At 42.1% G+C, this 24635-nt stretch overlaps 1 pseudogene; it reads right to left on the bottom strand.

Annotated features, from left to right (window-relative positions):
• LOC116820526 (olfactory receptor 2AT4-like) overlaps window positions 1-24635 on the bottom strand; it is a 25199-nt pseudogene extending 564 nt beyond the window's left edge.

The following is a 24635-nucleotide window of genomic DNA, read 5'->3' as shown; positions in this document are numbered from 1 at the left end:
CAAAGTCGCAAAGTTAATCAAAGCAATGCGCAGTTGAATGTTTATCTCTTTGTCAATTTTACTGGGTACTGCAAAGGATTACATATATTGCTTCAAACGATCATTAAAGACATCACTACAGAGAAGCGAGGGCGATTCAGATCCACTGGTTAGACCAGAAAAACAATACATCTGCAGAAAGCAGACATGAAGACGGGATGTGAAGGTAGAGTTTAGATAGTTGGCATTTTGACCAGAAATTGCACATGATTTCGGGAATGGTAGTACGTTGTAAACAGTATATCTTAGACACCACAGCTATTAGTTTATAAAAAAGTAACATGAGGTTGTGATGGGTGTGATCGAACACAACAACTTACATGCTATGCAATATATGCAGGTTAATTTGCACAATTAGTTTTAAGAAATCAAATAATTTAGAAAGATGAGGATCTTGGAAATCTTGAAGTTGTAGAAATATAATGAGATAAGTCTTAGACAGTAAGAAGTTCTGTTTGCAGGTTTTCCATTTGTGTCTGATTTGTTGTATAAACAAAGATCTGTGGAGTAGAATGAAAAAACCGTTAGGAACCATCCTGATTATTACAGAGGAAGATGGTGAGCGCTCTGTTTCCAGTGAGGTCCCACAGTGGTCTATTCTTCACCTATCGCTATTTAATCTATCTTTATCAATAACCTGAAGAAAACTATTCGTATGATAACGTTTGCATGATGGCATCAAAAAATTGGACGGAGTGGTAAATGATGAAGTGCGACGAGTCATGATCAGATGGTCATGGTGATTGGCTGTGTAACTGGGGCACAACAAATATCCTTTTTAAAGCAGCTAAATGTAACGATACAACAATACATGAGAACAAAGAATGAAGGCCATTTCTTAGAGCATAGGGGTTCCATCCTGGAAGCAGTCGACTCTGGAACAACTCATCGTGTGATCAATCATCTGCACATCGAGCTTTTCCATTGTGATTGCTGTGGCAAAGAGCTAATGTGATCCTTGGTGCATAGTCAGGGAAATCTTGAGCTAGGTAGAGAGGTTATCTTTTCTGTATTGGCATGTTGCAATTGCTGCTGGATACTACCTTGTGTCCGTTCTGGTGCCACAGTTCAGAGAGGATGTTGAAATTGGAGAGAGCGCAGAGAAGAGCCATGAGAATCATTACAGTATTAGAAACCTATGTTGTAGTGCTTTGTATCCTTTAATCTATCTATTTAATTTAAACAAAGAACAAAATACGATAACATTAGAATGGCCACACTGGGTCAGACCAGTGGTCTGCCTAGCCCAGTATCCTGTCTTCCAACAAAGGCTGATTCAGGTGCTTCAGAGGGAATGAACAGATCAGGCATATCATCAAGTAACTTACACCCCTGTCATCTAATGTGTTCAGCAGTCAGAGGCTAGGGACACCCAGAGCATGTGTCAAGTTCAGAGGGGTAGCTGTGTTAGTCTAGATCTGTAAAATCAGCAGAATCCTGTGGCACTTTAAGACAACAGACGTTTGGAGCATGAGCTTTCGTGGTCATATACCCACTTCGTCAAATGCATGTAGTGGAAATTTCCAGGGGCAGGTATATATATGCAAGCAAGCTAGCTGTCTATATAAGCCTGCCCCTGAAATTCTCACTACATGCATCTGACAAAGTGGGTAGTTGACCACGAGAAGCTCATGCTCAAAAAGTCTGTTAGTCTATAGTTACCACAGGGATTTTTCTGCCAAGCATGTGGTGTGAGCTCTGACCATCTTGACTAATAGTCAGGGATGGACATATCTCCATGAACTTACCTACTACTATCCCTCTTAGTCGTCTCTTTTCAGATGTAAAGTCACAGTCTTCTTAGTTAAATAGTTCTCACATGAGGAGTTGTTTTCGACATATCTTTGAAATACAGGGGTGATGGAACACCTTGCATAGCGGCAAGGTCGCAGATGCCAGCCCATTCATTGAATGTCCAAAAACTGTAAAGCCCCAGCTCATCTTTTGATGGGAGGAGAACCACTTCGAGAAGAAGAACGTCGCTGTCGCTTGAGTCCTTCCAAACGGAGGTGAGTTCAGTTCAAAGTTGGCAGTGGGGCCGGGCCAAATCCCTCCCCACACCCCTCCCACCCTCCTGGGACTTGCGCCTCTCGGCTCGCCCCCGCCCGCCCGCCCACACACCCTCGCGCGCCCACCCCTACCGAGGCTCTGCCCAGTGCCCACTCACCGCGGCTCCCTCGGCAACAACACACACACTGACGGCCCCACACTCCCACACCACACACTCCCTACATACAAGCCTGTGCCTTGCCCTGGGAGTTGCTCCCAGCCCTGTGCTGTCTGGCCTCTGCCAACCTTTTGTGAATAACGATTTTTAAACTTTTCTATGTTTTTCTTTAATATTAGAGATTGGTCCCAAAACCCCAGAGCCTTGCGATCCAAAGCCCACCTATCACTCTTTCCTAAGAGTGAGAAGCCGAGGTTAGATGGAAGCAGATCTGAATTTCAATGTGAGCACCTAGGTTGATTTAATAGGGACAAAACTGAAAGGGTTGAATAATTTCCACAACAAACCACACCAACACACACACAATCACAGCCCCAAACCTTATCATAGAAGAGAGTAGAGAAAGAAACCCTTTCTATAAGCCTGGAAGGGGTGAAGAGAGAGGAGATATAATAAGTAGATAGACAATCATTCCCCTTGACCCTCTGACAATACATATATACTTCTGATAACAAACGAGATTCCGGAGCCAAAAACAATGGTAAAGCTGGGACGAGCAGTGGGGGCAGAGTGGATGGCCTGCTGTTCCAAGCAGAAGTGCCAGTGGAATATGACTTTGGTTTCCCCATCTGACATACTGTAGATTTACTGGGAAAAGGTATTTGCCCTCAGTCACCTGTCGCTGAGAGTTCTAAATTTATCCTGGACTCCTCCACCAACAGAGGGGGACCAAATAGTATCTTTGTCTGATGAGAGAGAGAGGAGGGGAGAGGAGAGAGAAGAAGAGAGATGAGACTTGTGGCTATCTAATATTTGTCAGACATTTGGACATAAAACACTTGTGCACACATTTTAACACCTTAATCACACAGAATACCGCAAGGCCCTTAATAACATGCACCTTCTCTTTAATATTTCCCAAAGGGCATGCACTTACTTTGAACTTATGATATTAAGACTGTTGTAGGAAACAACCTCATAACATGATACGGGAATAGAGAGAATAATAAATTGCATAATAGTACTATGAAAACTACATAACTGGGAGCATTTCACACATGAGATTAATATAATAGGACACACCAAAAAACCACAAAAAAACAAAAAAAAAAAAACAGTAATCTCATGAGGGATATCCTAGTTTCTAGATAGAGGTTAAAAGTCAGAATAAATCGACTGATATAGAAATCGTGAAAAGGAAAAGAATTACTGCAATGTCCTTTTTAAATTAAACTTAACCTCTGGGCTAAAAGTTTCACTCACTCCCATCAGACTTTACAAATGTAAATTCTGAAAGCTAAAAAAAAAAAAATAGAATTTTTTTTACTCTCTGTCAAAGAAAAAAATAAAGCAACCAAAAGATCCATTAATCTGTGAAGGGAAGCAGGCTAGTAATTATACAGTCCAGTTTAAAAAATTTGTATTCAAGTCTGGACGAAACTGGTGGTGATGGTTGTTTTGCAATTTTAGGTTTTTCCAGTTTTGCCAAGCGGTTCAATACAAAAATATCTACTTTGTTTAAAATTAAGGACTTAGATACAGGCTCCTGAAGTGATGAGAAACGCCACAAACACACCAGGCCTCCCATTGACTGCAGTGAGAGGCATAGTCAGAAAGCCATATAACTATAACAGGCATCAACAAAGGAACTTGTATAAATAAACAGAAAAAAGGGACATCACACACTTATTGCAAGAAAACAGAGACCAAGATTTTTAATGAAAATCATTTCTCTCACGATCCCAATGCTTTCAAATGTGTATGACGAGTAATATGCCTCCCCTCAACAGATAGTACAGACACATCCGTTTAAAAAAAAGCAAACAAAAAACCACTGACCAATGGGAATTAAAGAGGGGGAAAGGAACACGAATTCATCAAAACAGGATAACATCTTCCTCTAAGCAAAGCTGTCCCAGATCCCATTTAAGCCAGGAGACCTGCTTGTTGCTTTTTCCCTCGGCCAAACTTATGTTTCCCTGTCTGGGAACCGCCGCTGGCATGCATCATCTGTGTCCCGAGTGACCATTCAGTGGAGAGCTTAGATAATGGGAAAGAGTTCACTTCAACAGACTTCGACAAATCCCTGGCTCCCAAGACAAAATCGGGCAGGCTGGTATTTTTGTTACACTTTGTCAAGAAAAAAAACAAAAGGGCAAAATAATCAAATTGTGGCACAGTTTAATATTTTCTGATCCCTAATATCTGTATTTATGGCAACTGCAATGAATTTTTAAGAGGCTAGCTGAAAAACCTCAGACAAGTTGGGTGGCTGGAATAAGCCAAGTGTTTAACTATGTTAAAGCCAGTTTTTCTAAGAGCTAAAATGAATGCAATGATTAAAAAAAAAAAAAGTTTGTTTGTGTCTAAACCTTAAGTTGTAAGCCCTGCCTGGAAACAAAAGATCATGTCTTAATCTGAGCATATACCCGCGAAGCACAATGACTGTGGCTCAGTAAACTAATTCACAATGGAGTTCAAGATTGCCCCTCAACTCATAGTTGAGTAAAATGTTAATTAAAGTCTCTATAACGTAAGATAATTTTTTTAAATCCTTGAATTCCCAAGAACGTGCCATCACAGTTGTCTCCAGATGGGATATAATTTATTTAGCTCCTGTGAACGCAGTGGAATGGATGGGTGAATGACTCAACTAGGAGTCGCTTCAATCTCCAGTTATTCTTTCGATATAAGGGAAGATTGAGAAATTGAATGAATTATTAGCGATCTTTTCAGACTTCAATAATGTCCTATGTTAATGGATTCATGACCCTAGGGAAGGAAATGCTTTAGATCAGGGTATATTATTTTATTAAGTGTTTGGTTGTAGCCCCAAATATGGCCTCCCGAAAATGTGGAACACATTATGGCATTTGAATAATGTACGAAACGGTGCGCACTAGTGCAAATCTAACCTTTTTCCATAGGCCATTTTATGAATGTGATTATGGGAAGTTAAATGCTTGACAAGAAGAAAAACTGAAAGCTTTTGAAATGTTAATGGTGCTGGCAAGAATTTCTTTTGCATATCTCCTGGATAAGAAAAAAAAGAATGAATGCCTAATGTTAGATAATATTATTGGAAAGAAGAAACAAAATCCTCTGAAATGGTTGGAATCAACCGTTGCAAGAAAAATTTAATGTATTGGTCCACATTAGGTGTAGAGATGGAAAATCCTTGAGAAAGTTATTACAGAAAGGAAAATGGGAGAGGGTCATTATGAATAGCCGATGACAAGCAGGAGACAGATTGGATGGCATCACAGATCATTGGAAGATCCAGTTACTTGGAAGCACTCAAGTTAGCGCTGGGATATGAAGGGCTTCTTGAAAATTCTTGCGTGATTCGCCCCTAATTCGGCACCAATAAATAAATAAGATTACTCCTTAGTTGGTCCTGCCATACCCATCGTTCCAAATGCATTGAGCCCCATTATATTAGCAAAGTAACACAATATATGGAAAGAACAGCTCATGCCCCAAATTAATTGTATTTCTGTTTTTAGAATGGTCAGTTCTTGAGATGGTGGTGGTTGAATCGAGCAGTGGAGTGAAATATACGTGGGGACAGCAGAATAGGAGGGCTTTTCCACGCTGAATGTAAACCTGGCAAATTCCATTGACTTCAATAGAAGGCTATCCCCATTACTGTTCAGCTAGTCTCTTGGTCCTAGTAACGTAGGAACTACCCTTGGCTAGCAGGAAAATGACCATACGTGTTGATGGGAATTCTCTATTTAAAAGATTAAAACATATAATCCTCCAGAACTCTGAAGGAAGAGGCAGACATATGCTTCAGTCCGCTCCTGGGAGAAAAAGATCCATGCATGTTTGCTCTTCATCAGTTGGGGCAGAAACCAATAAGAGAAGAGTCCCCCAGTCCCAGTGAGGGTCAAAAAGTGGAAATTTCCTTATGATATGCTTGTTTGTTCTTTCTCTGGCTGTGGTAAACTTCAGTAACAGGGATACATTTTATTCTGTATAGGTCTCAGTACTACCCTCATTCAACTAAATGATGTCCTGGTGCTTCCCAGCAAGTGCATAAAGCCAAATGTGACAACTTTATAATGTTTTGGTGGTTCATTCTCTCCTCGTCCCTTCTTTAGGGGGGAAGAAATTGTGAGTGTCTGGTTTGAAATAGAGGTTTTTGGTTTTAATGAAAACAATGCTGGCTATTTTGTTTATTGTTTGGAGAAGGCACAGGTCCAACGTGTTAACCTTTTATGTGGAAATGGAAGCTGGTGGAGTCTGGAGGCCTAAATTTCCGCATGAGAAATTTTGTTTCCACAGTCTCAGGCCTGACCCCACAAGAAAGCTGTCACCTACATGGTGAATTTTACCACTTCGGGTAGAAAGCTGTCACTGTGCCTGAGGAAGAGAGCGCTGACAGTCGTCATCCTCAAGCCTTTTCAGAGTGAATTCTATTAGGATTGATGGCCCAGGTACTGGGAGGTTTGTCCATGGGAAGGGGGAAATGTGTGGACACATAACAACCTAAATTAAAACATGCACACACACTTAACTAAGGTCCAGATTTGCCCCTAATTCAGTTGACTGGTCCAGTTGGAACTGGGAAGTGGAGTTTACTTAAGACAGATTCCACTTGGGGTCCAGCTCCCAGCTAGTGGTGAAATTCCAGCACAAGCTTGCTGAAGTCAATGAGCCTGCACCCATTTTACTGTATGAAGAGATATTATAAGTATAAATATATAACACATACAGAACATGAAAAGGTGAAGTAGCAACACCAATCTAAAAGGTAACTAATTAAGATGAGCTATTATCAGCAGGAGAAAAAAAATTTTGTAGTGGTAATCAAATGGCCCATTTCAACAAGCTGACAACAGGTATGAGGATACTTAACATGGGAAATAGATTCGATCTGTGTAAATGACTCACCATTCCCAGTCTCTATTCAAGCCTAAGTTAATGTATTGGCATATATCACATTGGTAGATGTGCAGGTGAATGACCCCTGATGGTGTGGCTGATGTGATTAGGTCCTCTGATGGTGTCACTTGAATAGATATGTGGACAGAGTTGGCATTGACTTGTTGGAAGGATAGGTTCCTGGGTTAGTGTTTTTGTTGTGTGGTGTGTGGTTGTGGTGAGTATTTGCTTCAGGTGGGGGGGGGCTCTCTGTAAGCGAGTGACTGTCTGTCTCTCAGATCTGTGAGAGTGAAAGGGATCATCTTCAGGATAGGTTGTAGATCTTTGATGTGCTGGAGAGGTTTTAGTTGTTGGAATCTTTTAAAAAAACATCATAATAGAGGCTCAACTTAAATGTTAATACCCCCAATAAAACACACAGTAAGAGGACAAAAAAGTGCCACTGTGGCTAACCAACAGAGTAAAAGAAGTGGTCAAGGAAAAAGGCATCTCTTAAAAGTTAGAATTATATCCTACTAAGAAAATAGAAAACAGCATAAACTCTGGCAAATAAAGTGTAAAAGTATAATTAGGCAGGCCAATAAATAAATAAATAAATAAATTTGAAGAGCAGCTAGCTAAGACAGAAATTAATAGGCAAAACATTGTTTAATTACTCAGAAGCAGAAAGCATGCCAAATAATGAAAGGGGCCACAGGACGATCAAATGCTAAAGGAGCACTCAAGAAAGAACACAGCAACTGTGGAGAAGCTAAAGGAATTATTTGCATGGTCTTCACTGCAGAGGATGTGAGGGAGATACCACACCCGAGCCATTCTTTAGGTGACAATCTGAGGAACTGTCCCAGATGTAGGTGAATAGAGGAGGTTTGGAAGAATTGATAAATTACACGTATCCTAACTTCAACATGAGATAATTGGTTGAAACTATAGTAAATAACAGAATTATCAGACAACAAACAGATGAACATGATTGTTGTGGAAGAGCAACAGCGGTGGGGAATCATGCCTACCAATCTATGAGAATTCTATAACGGCACAAATATGATACGTGCTAATGTATGAAGTGTAATTGGACTTTCTGAAAGCCTTCACAAGGTTCTACAATCTAACAAGTTACAGTCAGGATAAGAGGGAAGGTCCTCTCCTGGATAAGTACTAGTTAAAGATAGAAAAAAAGGTAGGAATAAATGGTAAATTTTCAGAATGGAGATATATAAATAGTGGTGTCCCCTGCTGATCTGTACTGGAATAGTGCTGTTCAAGCATATTCATAATAATCTGGAGAAAGTAATAAACTAAGTGGCAAAAATTTGAAGACAATCAAAACTACTCAGAGATAGTTAATCTAAAGCAAGACTGTGAAGAGTTATAAATGGACTCACAAAGCTGATTGACCGTGCAATAAAATGGCAGACTAATGTATTGTTGATAAATTCAATTAATGCACATTGGAAAACTAATCCCAAACTATGCATGCAAATGATGGGTCTAAATTAGCTACTAATGCTCAGAAAGAGAATCGGGTCATTGTGGATAGTTCTCTGAAACGTGCTCATGTGAAGCACAAATCAAAACCACTAACTAAATATTAGGAAGCATAAGGAAAGTCATAGACAATAGACAGAAATTATAATATCGAGTACATAAATCCTGGTCCCACACCTTGAATATTAGATGCAGTCTTGGTCACCCATCTCAAATATATATATATTTTTATCATTACAAATGGAAGTAGAGAGAAAGGCAACAAACTGATTAAGGGCATAGGTGTTGGAACTAGGGTGCGGGTGCGGCAGCACGCTCTGTCGAAGTGGTTTCCATCATATGACGGGGCTTACAGTTGGTTCAAATGACTCTCAGCAACCTCCACTATGCAAGTTGTTCCATCACCCTGATTAAGGATATAAACAACTCCTATGTGAGGAATATTAAAAAGACTGGGACTTTACATCTTGAAAAAGAGACGACTAAGAGGGATATGTAGAGTAAGTTCATGGAGGATATGTCCATCCCTGACTTATTAGTCAAGGGTCAGAGATGCAACCCACATGCTTGCAGCAAAATCCCTGTGGTACACTTATAGACTAACAGACTTTTTGGACATGAGCCTTCGTGGGTCAATACCCACTTTGTCAGATGCATGTAGTGGAAAATTTCAGGGGCAGGTATATATATGCAAGCTAGCTTGCTTGCATATATATACCTGCCCCTGGAAATTTCCACTACATGCATTTGACGAAGTGGGTATTGACCACGAAAGCTCATGCTCCAAACGTCTGTTAGTCTAAAGTGCCACAGGATTCTGTGCTGATTTTTACAGATCTAGACTACACAGCTACCCCTCTGATACTTGACACATGCTCTCGGGTGTCCCTAGCCTCTGACTGCTAGAACACATTAGATGACAGGGGATGATTACTTGATGATGCCTGATCTGTTCATTCCCTCTGAAGCACCTGAATCAGCCTTTGTTGGAAGACAGGATACTGGGCTAGGCAGACCACTGGTCTGACCCAGTGTGGCCATTCTAATGTTATCGTATTTTGTTCTCTTGTTAAATTAAATAGATAGATTAAAGGATATCAAAGCACTACAACATAGGTTTCTAATACTGTAATGATTCTCATGGCTCTTCTCTGAACTCTCTCCAATTTACAAACATCCTTCTTGAACTGTGGCACCAGAACTGGACACGGTATTCCAGCAGCAATTGCACCACGTGCCAATACAGAAAGAAATAACCTCTCTACTCATACTCAAGATTTCCCTGACTATGCATCCAAGGATCACATTAGCTCTTTGCCACAGCATCACACTGGAAGCTCATGTTCAGATGATTATCAACATGATTTTCAGAGTCACTGCTTCCAGGATGGAGCCCTGATGCTCTAAGAATGGCCTTCATTCTTTGTCTATAGATGTGTATCTTAACATTTAGCGCTGTTAAAAAGGATATTAATGTTGTGCCAGTTACCAGCAATCACAGATCACTCTGATCAGTGACGTCCACTTCATATTTACCACTCCTCCAATTTTGATGCCATCTGCAAACGTTATCATGACATATAATTTCTTCAGGTTATTGATAAAGATAGAAATAGCATAGGTGAAGAATAGACCACTGTGGGACCTCACTGGAAACAGAGCGCTCAACCATCTTCCTCTGTAATAATCAGGATGGTTCCTAACGGTTTTTCATTCTAAGATTTTTCAACAATCAGACCATGAACAACTGCAACGCAATTCTTCTGCTAAAGACTTCTCATTCAGATTCCTGCAACTTCAAGATTTCCAGATCCCTCTTTTCTTGTATTTTTGTATTCTACCTCTAAAACTAATTGGCAATATCATTATTATAGCTGTAGTTGTGTTGATCAAACCCTTCACAACCCATGTACTTTTTATAACTAATGTCTGTCTGTCTTAGATATACTGTTACAACTACTACCATTCCCAAAATGTTGCAATGTTCTGGTCAAAAATGCCAAAACTATTTCTTTCATGTCTGCTTTCTGCAGATGTATTGTTTTCAGTGGTCTAACCAGTGGACTGAATCGACTATATGTTCCATTCTATGCATCTGAAGAAGTGGATTGTAGCCCACGAAAGCTTATACTCAAATAAATTTGTTAGTCTCTAAGGTGCCAGAAGTACTCCTGTTCTTTTTGCAGATACAGACTAACACGGCTGCTACTCTGAAACTTTTGGGACTATAGCTTTTAATTTCTGTTTAGCTAGCTTCCTCATTTTTCGTATAGTTCCCCTTTCTGAAGTTAAATGCTACTGTGGTGGGCTGCTTTGGTCTAGTCCCCCTAAAAAGATGTTAAATTTAATTATACTATGTTCACTATTACAGGTGGTTCAACTATATTCAACTCTTGGACCGGATCCTGTGCACCACTCAGGACTAAATCAAGAATTGCCTGTCCCCTTGTGGGTTCAAGGATTAGCTGGTCCAAGAAGCAGTTATTTATGGTATAAAGAAACCTAATCTCTGCATCCTGTCCTGAAGAGACATGTACCCAGTCATTACTGGAATAGTTGAAATCCCCCATTATTATTGAGTTTTCTATTTTTATAGCCTTTCAATTCTACCTGAGCATTTCATAGTCACCATCACTATCCTGGTCAGGCAGTCAGTAGTATATTCCTACTGCTCTATTCTTATTATTGAAGCATGGATTTTCTATCCATAGAGATTTTATAGTATACTTTGAATCATTTAAGATTTTTACTCAGTTTGACTCTGTGCTTTCTTTCACATGTAATGTCACTCCCCCATCATCATGACTTACTCTGTCATACCTATATATTTTGTACCCTGCTATTATCATGTCCCATTGATTAGGCTTGTTCCAACAAGTTTCTGTGATGCTCAGTTTTGCTATCCTTAGTACAGAAAACAACCATCCGAAGTTTACTGTTATAATCTCTTAAAACTGTCTTCGGACATGGTAAATCAAATGAAAAAAAATCACATCCTTAGGTGCCTGTTAATATAAATTATATTAAAAATGTTTTTCTCCATGCTGGATACTATGAGAAAAAAATAAATAAAAATGAAGCATTAATCTGAAATGTACAGACATTTTAATATAATAATATACACTGCAACTCACTTGTGATTCCAGAGATTACAAGAGCTTTGCTTTTACTGATGTTACTCTTAGCGATAGATGCAAGACTTCTGCAATAAAGCCTCTGGCAAATACACTGATTGAGGCTTTGTGTTTCTTTTGAACAAACTGTGTAGTCCTTTTCTCCTCCTTCACATCCCCAAAGATTAAATTAACATTGTTTTCTTATCTACAACTAAGAGACTCATGCACATGTAGTTATTTTCATGATAAACAATCCCAGCAGAGATTGGAACATCAGTGCACTGCAGAGCTCATAATTTGTGTAAACTACACTGAAGATTTGCGCAGTCAAGAAAATGAAAGCAAGGTGTTTGAAATATAGGGTGCACAGTATGGCACAACTTCATCAGTATGTGTCACTGTAGCCATTATTTTATGTTACACAGTCCTGCTTCCATTGAAAATTGGAATTTGCCATTGGCTTCAATGGGAGATTGTTTGATCCAATTGTGTGATTCCAAACTTTCTGCATTACATGAAACGATTTAAGGACACATTCATTAAAACTTGCCAAACATCCAGGGAGTCAACTAATCATCAAAAGATGCTTATGTCCTAAGTTTTCTGGCAGTAGTGAGGATCTGAGGGATGGTCAGCAGGGAGACAGGGTTTATTTTGTGTCCTGGGTTGTGCAGGAGGTCAGATTATACGATCAGTGGTCCACTCTGGTCTATGAATCTGTTAGAGAAGTGACAAGAACCCTGAGCTTTGAGGAACATGTGCGCCCACTGTAAAATTTAGTACTACTCAAATGGTTTCATGCCTAGGAGGACAGAGAAGTGACTACTGATAAATAACCCTTTTCTCCTCAATTCTCCAGAAAGTTTTCAGGTAGAGAAGAGTCAGAGCTGCAAGGGGAAGCACCATTCTGTTCACCCTGGGAAGGTCCTGAAGATTTCCCCTGTCCCAAACTATTAACTACAACATTGGCATCTCCTTTTGCCTTTTTTTCTGCCAAATGATTTATTGTAGTAAGAATAAGTATTCCACAGAACAGTACTTAAGGACATGACTGAAAAATACAGGGATCCTTGTATAAGGTGATCTCAATTCTAATGCATTCATATAAACATTCCACATCTTCCTTATGTTACACACTGTGGAGTAAACTGAAGATCTGGTGCAAGAAGTCCAGGAATTTGGTGCAACTGAGCTCTTCTGATAGTCTGCCTTGTCTTTCGATAGCTTGGATAAAGGGCTTCACAAGGTACAAATCAGTAGTATGCCATATCCAGAAAATATGTCTTGTAATTATAATGTGCAGAGTACCAGAGACCCAGGGCCAAAGTCTGATGTTACTACCTTTGTTTAAATCTAGTGACACTTCACATATAAATGGAGTTAGTCCAGATTTACATGGGAATACCGAGGACTAGAATCTGTCTCCAGATGTATATATACTGCATCCTCTTTTACATCTGTACCCTTTATCTAGGATTTTTCTCATCTCAGGACAGTTTAAAGAGGGATAGTTGGCTTGTTTTAAAGTACCTAAAGAATTCTATCTCAGAAGACAATTTATCATTATTTGCCTATTTTTGTGGTTATGGGGCTAGCTGCACCTCATCACCTTTTGAGTCTCTTTGGATTCAACCCTTTCAGGTGTTAGGCTTCTTGCCCTTATCAAGGTTAAGCCTTGCAATTGTTCCACTCCTTGACTGGGACCCAAGTACATTACTTCGTGAACACCCACCAAATATGCATATCTGTCTTAATTGAAGCACTATAATGGCAACCTATGGAGGTTTAGTTTCTTCAGACCTCATGTGGGTTCATGTGTTTGTGTGTCTCTCCACTTTGTGCTCCTTTTGCCCCTCCAAGAGAGCGTCCCTTTTAAACCTTACAATGGTGCTTTGTTCTCAGAAAGACTGAGACAGTTTCTCGGGGTGTCCAGAAATGTAAGTTACCCTGTTACCCTCTGCCTCAGCATAAAAGGGATTTGCTGGTGCTAAACTGAGCCACAATTCCCTGCCACCCCAGACTATTAGCCAGCCCCACAGATTCCTCAAGACTCCAACGGACTCTAACTTGGCCTTGCAGGTAAACACTTGGTGCAGTTCAGATTCCAAACCTGTTCAGAAGTATCTCTGTGCTGCAGCCAGCCCCTGTCACTGGACACTTGCAAAAATTATCAAGTTCACTGTCTCTGAAGAGACAACATACTCACCAAGTTGCTCGATTTAACCAGGAATTCATACTCTGCATAGTAGAACAGCACTGAGATATACTTATGATAAAACTGTAGTTTATTAAAAGAATGAGATTGATACTGAGCAAGAAAAATGGAGACAGAAATGATTGCAAATGAAAGTATAACGTGCTTCTAAGTGACTAAAATTTAACTGACTGCAATCCTTGACTAAGATTGCCTTAAAGCAATCTTACCTAAGGCAACCTTTCAGCATCACCCACTTGCATAGCAGGAGATCCTCCATTCAAACAGCGTTTGCCTCTTTGTACTCTAAGTAATGGATAACCAACACATCTCATGCTCAGTTCAATTTACATTAGAGACAGGAAAATAACTATCCTCCCTTTTGCCTGGAACAAAATCTCTTTTTCCCATTGTTTGATCACAGACTTTAAAGCATAATATCAGTAAGTATCCGTAATCCTTCATATTAATGACCAGTGTGTCACCGACTTTCATTGGATATCTCACACGATATTCTTTATAGATAAATATCATGAGAATAATGTGTTAGGTATAGTGAGTTTGTCAGGCTTGACAGGAGTTGCTGACAAATAGTAAACCACTAATGCACATCTATGTCACAAACACTTTGTCAAGTGTTGGTTGGCTTTGTCACCACAGCAAATTGTTCAGGCATTGCCCTGAACCACCCTGAAGTGGAAGCTGTCAGGTGACTATTAGAAATGGCCTCCCTCTTTCTGCCCTTTCTGATACCCAGACTTTTAGGTAAAATATGCATTACCTATGTACAATATAAAAACACTGTGAGTGAGTGTTTTTACACATCTGAAGTGAAGTTTTAACTTTGAAAGACTGAGTTAATAATGGGATCTGTCAGGGTTTTGCAGATAAGAGCTACTTTTAAAAATATTCTCTCTCTAATTACATACTTGAAATAGTTCCTGTGCAGCTGATCTACAGAGCTTCTGCAATTGGGGGTAGAGATAGCTCAGTGGTTTGAGGATTAGCCTGCTAAACCCAGGATTGTGAGCTCAGTCTATGAGAGGGCCAGTTAGGGATCTGGAGCAAAAGTTTGCATGGGGACTGGTCCTCCTTTGAGTAGGGGGCTGGACTAGATGATCTCCTGAGGTCCCTTCTAACCCTGATGTTCTATGATCCAGATACAGCATTAACAATTATTAAAGAGTACCCCCATATTTGTGTCACACACATATATAAAGAAATAATAGAATTGCAAATAAATAATACTTTCATCCATGCCAGCACATCTGTTCTTGGACCTATATTAGCTTTCCTATAGTATGAGATGTAAAAATAATTAATCTAATATAATCTACTTTTTTATAACATGCTTTACACAGTGCCTTGTTGCATGTCTGTGTAGGAGTCTATGATTTTACTTTCTGGCATATAAAAAGTCCTTTCCAACACTTAAAAGAGTTCCCCATTTGTTGCTTCATAGCTTCTGATGAAGATCCTGCTGCCATTTTTAGATAAGTGGCACAGGGGGATGAGCCTGAGATCTGTCTCTCATTATGCTCCATTATATATGAGATAACATCTAAATGTAGATGTTTCATTTATAATAATTTTTTCATTTGACAAAAATGTGACTGGATTCTGTTCCAGTAATTTTTTATCTTGGATAAAATATTGGTCTTAAAGCTAATTTATTATGGTAGCAAGTAGGAACCCCAGTCAAGGATCATTGCATTTGATACTGTGCAAGCTGGTAACAAAGAGAGTCCATGTCCCAGAGGCCATCCAATCTAGGTTTCAGAATGTAACAGGTTGAGAAGATAGACAAATGTGGTGGGGATAGGAGGATGAGGTAACATAAAATGAGCAGAGTTTACTAGAAAAATAGACATTTGAGCTAGCCAAACCACATTCAGATTGCAGCAATTTATAGAGCACAGCAAAGTTATGTTTTAATAGGTTTTAGGGAAGATAAGCGGTCAGTTTTACAGTCAGGATCCTAACAAGGGTAGTCAGGACTAAGAATCAAAGCAGAGTCAAACCTGAGGCTGAGAGTAGCAGAGGAGTTTGTAGACAAGTTCCAGGCCAGGGTCAATATCAAGCAAAAGAGTCTGTGTCAGGTTTCAGGGTCCAGATGAGGTCCAAATCAAGCTGAGGTCAGAGCCAGGAGTTCAAGAGCAGGGAGAAGGAGGTCAACGCAACTACAGGAGATCCATGCTGTTGCCTGAACATTTCCTGGACACCCACTGGTTTATATTGGGTGGGAAGCTAATCAGGAGCCATGATATTGCTGCCTGTTGGACCCCTTGAGGTGGGACTTCCTGTTGTCTGTGTCCACAGTGGGTTGTGAGTAGTAGAGCACAAGCTTGTTGTAGCTGCCACTGGGTGGTAGCATGCCTGGAAGCTCTGCAGGCTCATGTTCCAGGCCTTATAATAGTCACTTGTCAAAAAGTGCCCTCCACTGGCTCAAGTTTGTCTGGTCGAGCCATGCGGTCAAGGACATAGATTTGGGATGCTGGATTCCAAGATTGCTCTTCTGGGCCATAGCCCTTCCTGTCTATGTAGTACCAGTGGGAGCTGCATTTTATTTTTGAGTCCAGTATCTTATGGACTTTTTACTGTTCATGTCCTTGGACCCACACCGGACAGGGTGGTGGTTGGGCCTGGCGAGCAAAAGGGCATTTGGTGTAGTGTTTTAGCAAGTATATGTGGATCATTGTGTGGATTTTGAAGTATCTGGGTAATTGAAACCTCATGGTCATTGGTCTGAAAATCTGGCAGATGGAATATGAGCTGAGGTATCCGTAATCGAGTTTACAACATGTGCAGTCAGTGCAGAGCTGTTGGGCTGAAAGCCACATTTTTTGCTCGATGGTAAATGCTGGGCTTCCTGGCTCTGTGCTTGTAATCTTCCCTGGCCTTGCACAGGTGTGCCTTGAGCTCTTCTTGGATCTCATAGATCTAGCACACCAAGCTGGCGCCCGCTGGATTGGTGGAAGTGATAGGGTAGAGATGGGGAGTAAAGTCACACTTTGCTTAGAATGGACTCTGTTCAGTGGAGACTTAATCAGCATCATTATAAGCAAGCTCTGCTTGGGGCAGGAGGCTCCTGCAGTTGCCCTGGTGGAAATTCATGAAGCAGCACAGATATTGTTCCAACACTTGATTCGCTTGTTCAGACTGACAGTTTGTGGGTGATAGGTGGTGGATGTATAAGCACAGACCCCGAGCAATCATAGGTTTTCACACCAAAATCATGATACAAATCATGGACACCAATCCATTGTGACTTGCCCTGGGAGTCCATGGAGATAAATGATGTGACTCACCAGGAGCTAGGCCATTTCTTCTGTGGAGGGCAGGTGCATAATGGGGATGAAGTGGGTCATTTTTTGTCAATTGGTTGAGTACCGTGTGGACCACAGTATGTCTCTTAGATATGAGGAGCTCAACTACAAGGTCCAGGGTAATGGCTTCCCAGGGTCTGGATGAGGTCTCAGAAAGCATTAGGGTACTGACGGTTTTTGAGCACAGCATCATTATGTGCATATGTCTTGCAGGATTCAACATACGACTAGATTATTGTGTGCATTCAGGGCCACCAGGGGGCTAGGCTAAAGACTACCTATTGCTCTCTCCTCCCTGCCAAGGGTCAGAGCCCCAGACTGTGTTTGCTGTCTGCCCTAGCCAGGAGGCTTGGGCTAAAGACCGCTTGTTCCTCAGCCTCGCCCATAGGTCCAAGGGCTAGAGTACTAATTAATGGTGGTTTTGATGCCTGATTCAGAGAGGCAGAGAGTGGCCTTCCTCTGAGCCTGACAGGGAGGGACCACTACCGATCACTACAATATAGCAGTCAGTTCAAAATAAAAAGTCTACCCAGCACAAGAGGACACATTTAGAGTAGTTAAATTATTCCCAACATGAACTTCTTTCTTTTAAGTCAAAGAATTGTTAAGCAATTTTTATTCAGGCAACACTCCTATTGATTTTGGTGCTTTGGTAAGGTTTGCTAAGCTGTTGTACGTTCATTGTGCAACCCATTACTTTAAAAAATACATTGTTGTTTTCATGAAAAAGTGGATTCCCTGAGACTTGAAATGTGTGGATTTCTGCAGATCAGAGAGAGATCCTTGCATGCTTGAGTTAACTACTACATTTCTGTGTCTGATTAAATATGTAAAACAGAGTTTGCATATACATTACTTTATTTGGGCTGTTGGACATTTTTTGAAAGATAAAGGATATGCAGTAGCTTTATAGGTTTTGGAGAAAAATGCTAGTGAATTTAATGCTTGTGAAAAGTACAAGATTGACAGAACTGGAGACTGAAGTCTTCTGTCCATTGTACCGGTACAGCATGGGCAGCAGGAGTGCAAGGTTTTTTCCCAGAGTCCCACCAATATTGTCTCAGTCCAGTTCTGGAGAGAGAGTTAAGGTAATGTGTTAACTTGGAAGTTACTCTTATGCATTCCTATACTAATGGGGCTGTCATGGTACAATTCCCCACTCTGAACCTTAGCGTTCAAAAGATGGGGTACCAGCATGAATTCCTCTAAGCTAATTACCAGCTTAGAACCTGTAGCGCTGCCATCAACCAGGAATTCCGAATTCCGTGCCCGATACACTCTGGTCCCCCAAACCTTGCCTGGGACCCCCAAGACCAGATCTCTGGATCTTAACCCAGGAAAGTAAACCCTTTCCCCACCGTTGCCTCTCCCAGACTTCCCCTCCCTGGGTTACCCTGAAGATCACTGTGATTCAAACTCCTTGAATCTTAAACAGGGAGGAAATTCACCTTCCTCCTCCATTCTCTTCCCCTCCCGACTTCCTGAGAGAAAGTAATCCTAGACACCGAGAAGAAATTAGCCTCTCTCTCTCTCTTCCTCCTTTCTCCCACCAATTCCCTGGTGAATCCAGACCCCGTCCCCGGGGTTCCACACCAGAAATAAAAAAAAAATCAGTTCTTAAACAAGAAACTTTAATTAAGAGAGAAAAACAGTAAAATAATCTTGTAAATTTAAAAGGAATAGGTACAGAGTTTTTTAGCTATAGGCACTGGGATATTTCTCCAGCCTAAGTATTCAAGTACAAATTAAAATCCTTTCAGCAAAAATACAAATTTTGAACTCCTTTCAGCCGAATACACAATTAAACTCTTCCAGCCAAATGCACATTTGCAATAAGAAAACAACGTAAGCCTAACTCGCTTTATCTATCTAGTACTCACTATTTTGAACTTATAAGAGGCCTGTATCAGGGAATTGGAGAGAAACCTGGTTGCAGGTCTGGTCCTTGAGCCCCAGAGCGAACAACAACCAAATTCTAACAGCACACACAGAAACGTCCTCCCTCAAGATTTGAAAGTATCCTGTCTCTGATTGTTCCTTGGTCAGGTGACAGCCAGGCTTACTGAACTTGTTAACCCTTTACAGTCAAAGAGATATAAAGTACTTTTGTGCTATTACTTTTCTGATCTGTTTATGACCGCCCCCCAAATCGCTGACAGTGTGGAAGCACACTGGCAGTGATGTTCTCCCTAGAACTCTAGAAAAACAGATCAATAAACACATGCATCCTTACATATCCACTAATTATATAAACTACAAGATTTTTCAATTGTAAGGACAATTTTAACCAGTTGATTTTAGGGAACTTTCACGGGAGAGTGCATCAGCTCCGTATGATCTGTTGCCACTGCAGGCGTTTCCGGGTTGTGGAGAGGTTCACTCCACTCCACGCCACCGTCACTTTTTTCGTTTATCATAGACACCGTTAGGCCAGTCAGCTCATCTCCTCCCCGGGCTGTGAACTGACAAACCTGTAAGTCTCTGGATAAAAGGCTTGAGGAGATAAACGTGGTACACTCGGGGCTTTAGGAGGAATTGGAAATGCTATGAGGTAGTTAACAGCTCCCAGGCGCTCGTTGACCGTGAATGGCCCTTCCCATGATGCTTACCATTTTATGGGCCTGTTGCGCCTTCAAAGACCATAACCTGGTCTCACCTTGAAGGAACGCTTTCTGGTTTATCATACCAGGCCTTTTGCTCTTCCTGAGCATCCTTTAGGTTCTCTTTACAAGGGCTAAAGACGATGTCGGAGTGCTTTGTGTAGGTTTCTTACAAAGTCCGGAATATTAGTCCCTGGAAGAAGGCGTAAACCCTCCCATTGCTGCTTCACCAACTGTAATGGCCCTTAAACTCGTGGCCATATACAAGCTCAAACGGTGAGACCCTAAACTGGGATGTGGTACAGCCCTGTAAGCAAAGAGCGACTGCTGCAAACTAGAGTCCCAGTCATTGGAGTGTTCATCTATGAATTTACAGATCATGGCCCCCAAAGTTCCATTAAACCTTTCTACGAGGCCATTGGTTGATGGTGGTACGGGGTGGCAACCAAGTGATTCACCCCATGAGTTTCCCACAGTTCTTTCAGTGTCCCTGCCAGGAATTTGTCCCTGAATCCGTAAGGATATCGGAGGCCAACCTTCCCTGGCAAAAATGTTATATAGAGCCTGGCACACAGTTTTAGCCCTAATTGGCCTAGAGCTACTGCTTCGCCCCATCGGGTAGCAAAGTCCACAAAAGTCAATATGTACTGCTTCCTCTGGGGGTCTTTTTTTGGGAAAGGACCCAGAAAGAATATCCACGCTACCCGCTGAAATGGGACCTCAATTATGGGAATGGCTGGAGAGGGGCCTGTGGGTAATAGGCCTCCCAGTCCCAGACCTGGACTTTAGAGTCCACAATCTGGACCTGTCCCAAACCTGGACTTTAGCGTCCAAATCGGGGTCTTACTGAAACTCCCCCAAGCTCACTACCAGCTTGGAATCTCGGCTGCCACCAGGTCCGGAATTATAGGGCCGATCTCCCCCTTTTCCCTCTGGTTGTCCCAACCCTTCCTTTGGGGGCCCCCAAGACCCAGACCCTGGGTCTTCTCTCCTCCTCTCCCAGTCTTCCCCCCTTTCCTGGGTTAGCCGTGCAATGATATGCTTCACTCTTGAATGCAACTGGAGAAACAATCTAAGCTTCCCCGAGGCTAGGATTTACCTAGTCAGCTCACACAAGAAATTCCCCCTCCCCTTTGTCCTATAGCCTTCCCGCCCTTGGGACAATAGGGAGGGAGGACACGAGTTTGGGCGGTTTCCTCCCCCTCTGCCTCACTAGAAAAGAAACTTTCACAAGGTTTAAAAAGAAAAACTTATAGAGAAAGAAAAGAAGAAAATATAAAACAATAATTCTTGCATTAAGAAACTCAATACAGGCTCTTGCTTATGAAGAAAATATGAAGAAACAGTGCTCTGATTTTAAAAGATACGCCAATTAAACCAGTCAAACACATCCACATCAGTAATACAACCCAAAGCTCCTCAAGGACCGAATTGCTTGGGGTTCCTTGTGTACTCACAGATGTGTAGGAGGCACATGGTGTCGAGAGTAAGTGCAGTGAGGAGGTAAGCGTTGTTAACTCACAGCGAGAAACAACAAAGACACAGCCATCCACATCTATTCGTACAACCCAAGCTCCTCATGACCGAATGTTGTTTGGGGGTTCCTTGTTACTCACGAGCTGGTTGAGTATGTTGAAATAGAGGAGTTAGGAGGAAACCTTGGGGTTGACTCAGCATGCCTGTGGTTGAGTGGAAACAAAAAAGAGAACCCGAGTTACAAATTCACCCTGACTTTTTTTAACAGATCCGTTCTCTGATTGGTCCTCTGGTCGGTGTTTGGTTACCTTCAGGTAAAGAAGTTAACCCTTACCTTAGCTATTGAGGACAGGGCTTGACCGATCTTGCTTCCCACTCTTTGGCACACCTCACAAAGACGCAGACATACTTGGCAACGTCCTTGCCCATCCCCTCCAGTGGAAAGACTTCCCCAACCTATCTTTGGTTCTGTTCACCCCAGCATGGCCACTGGGATGATCATGGCTAAGCTTAAGAGCTTCCCCCTACTTAGTTGGAACACCAACTGTTTTTGTGGATGCCAGTCTTCCTGGTGTCCACCAGAAAGGTTTCCCTGTATATAAAAGCCCTTGTTCTATAACAAACCAGGATCGGTTAGAAGAGCTGAGAGGCGGTGGATGCTCCGTGCCGCCGGCGCCAAAGCTTTCGTGAAGGCTGGTCATCTGCTTCCTGCTCAGTCTGGACTGTTGCCTGGAGGTGGAGACGCCAGTTGCTTTCTAGGACTGGTGACGGGCGCTTGGTTTCCTTCGCGGAAGCGAATGTAGGTGATGGGTGTTTTGGTGGCTGGTGAACCGCTCCCTGCTGATGCACTAGGTGGTGTTCAGGCTCTGGCTGTGTCATAAAATGGATAGGTAGGTAAGGGTTAAGTTTCTTTTACTGAAAAGGGTAACCGAACACCTGACCAGAGGACAATCAGAGAACTGGTAGTTGTAAAAGTCAGGGGCGGGAGATTGTATACTCGGGGTCTTTGTTGTTTTCTTAGCTATGAGGAAAACAAGTCTTTCTTCTAATTCTCTCCTAATACTCTTTCTAAACACTGTAAGTACCAGGAACCACAAAATAATTTCAGCCCATATGAATGTCTTTGGCTGGATGTATACCTGTATGTTAATTGTGTGCTGGTTTATATCGGGCTATCTTTTAAATCAGACTTTTTCTTATATTTTCTTATAAGCAAGAGCCTTATTGAGTTTCTTAATGCAAGATGATTGTTTTATATTTTCTTTCTTTTTTTCTATAAAGTTTTCTTGTTAAACCTTGTGTGAAAGTCTTTTCCTAGGGGGCAAAGGGGAAAGGAAGCCAGGCTTGGGCTATTTTCCTATTTGGGTCCAGGGAAAGAGCAGACTACGGGGAAGAGACGAAGAATTCTCTTGTCTCTGTCTCTGTGGGTTACCAGTTTTTTCCCTCGTTCCTGGAGCAGGGGGTGGCAGAGCCACGCTGTGGGTATTTGCATCTCCATTGTCCTCAGGGAACAGAAAAGCTGGTGTTCTTGGGGACACACAGGTTAGCGCGAGGCAAGCCTGAGAAGGAGGGGAAGGGTTATTATTTTCCCTGCTTTGAGCATCCAAAGGGATTTGGGAATCTGGTGGCCACCAAGGAGGGTTGGGACACCAGAGGGGGGAGGGGAGGATCAGAGGCCCCATAGATTAATTCCTGATTGGTGCGCGAGGAGAATATCCAAGCTGGTAGTGAGCTTGGGGGTTCAGTAAGCCCCCAAACTTTGGACGCAAAAATAGTCCAGGGTGTTTGGCGACAGGACACAGACTGGTGGACACTAAAGTCAGGTTCTGGACTGGACGCTAGATTACCACAGCTGAGCCTCTGTGGGTCAGGTTGTCTGCGCTTCTGCCAGTTAAGGCTCGCTTCGCTGCGCCCATCTCTCTCTGTGGGTTACCTGGTGGCCAAGTCTTCCCCCAGTAGTATGGGGATGTGATAATTGTTATAGACTGCAAAAGTCCACATTCCTGACCAGCCTTTGTACTGGACAGGGCAGTTAGCTGTAGGCAAGTTTACAGCTTGTGCCATGAAGGGGTAAATTGTCACTTGGGCCTTTGAGTTGATGAATTTGGGGTCCACTAAGGACTGGTGGATAGCTGACACTTGTGCCCCCGTGTCTCTCCACGCGATAACCTTCTTTCCGCCCACTCTCAAATTTTCCCTTCGCTCCGAGGGTATTTGAGAGGCATCTGGGTCTGGGGATCTTTGGAGTGATGGAGATAAAATGAACTGCACTCGGTTGGGTTCTTGGGCAGTTGCCTTATATGTCCCAGTTCATTACACTTGAGCATCGCCCAGCTGACTGGTCAGTGGGCCGAGGTGGGTTACTGGAGATTGGTGAGGTGAGAGAATAGGGAGTCGGCAGCTTTCTTGGGTTGTAGGTGGGGTCTTGGGTTGCCCTCAGTGATAGGGTTTATTGTCGGGTGTGACCCCTGATGATATTCACTCCGACTTGATAGTAGCTTTTTTCTTTTCTGCCACTTCCACCCATCTGGCTCCAATCTCCCCGCCCTCAGTTACAGTTTTTGGGCTTCCCATCTAGGATGTACCTTTCTATTTCTTCAGGAACACCCTCTAAGAACTGCTCCAATTGTATTAGGAGGTGCATGTCGTCCAGAGATTTAACATTGGCTCCTGATATCCAGGCTTCATAATTTTTTGCAATGTGGTAGGTGTGTCGGGAAATGACACATCTGGTTTCCATTTTAGGGCTCTGAACCGCCGACGGGCATGTTCAGGTGTTATCCCCATTCTGTATCTGGCCTTGGTTTGAAAACGCTTCACAGTTTATAAACACTTCATGTTCTCCTTAGGCATTTTAGGCCGCCACCTCTCTGCTAAGGGTCCACTGAGCTGTGGCCTCAGTTCTATCATGTACTGTTTCAGGATGTTGTACCCAAGGCAGGCTCTTTCAAAATTTTCTAAGAAGGCTTCAGTGTCATCACCTGCCTTGTAGGTGGGAAATTTTCTTGGGATGTGGAACAACAACTGGCGAAGTGTGGTTAGGATTGGCTGTGTTCTGTTGCTTAGCCTGTTTTCTAATGCCAGGGCCTGCTGGTAGGCCTCCCTCTGGAGTTCCAACTGTCTTCGGTGGTCTTCCTCTTTGGCTGCTTGCTCTTCTTTTCCTAGGCTGCTTGCCCTTTTGTATTTTTTGATTCTCTTTCTCTCAGCTTCCATCTCTTTTTGTTTTATTCTAGTTCTTTGTAGTTTCTTTTTCCATGTCTCGCTTGTGGTCTGCGTTTTTTTGATTTGTTTCTCTGCCTCCAGTCTTGCCAGTTCCTGTTTCAGGTCCTTGGTAGTCAT

This window comes from Chelonoidis abingdonii, chromosome 1, assembly GCF_003597395.2.
Source record: "Chelonoidis abingdonii isolate Lonesome George chromosome 1, CheloAbing_2.0, whole genome shotgun sequence".
NCBI lineage: Eukaryota > Metazoa > Chordata > Testudines > Testudinidae > Chelonoidis > Chelonoidis abingdonii.
This window is presented reverse-complemented; position numbering and strand designations above follow the sequence as displayed.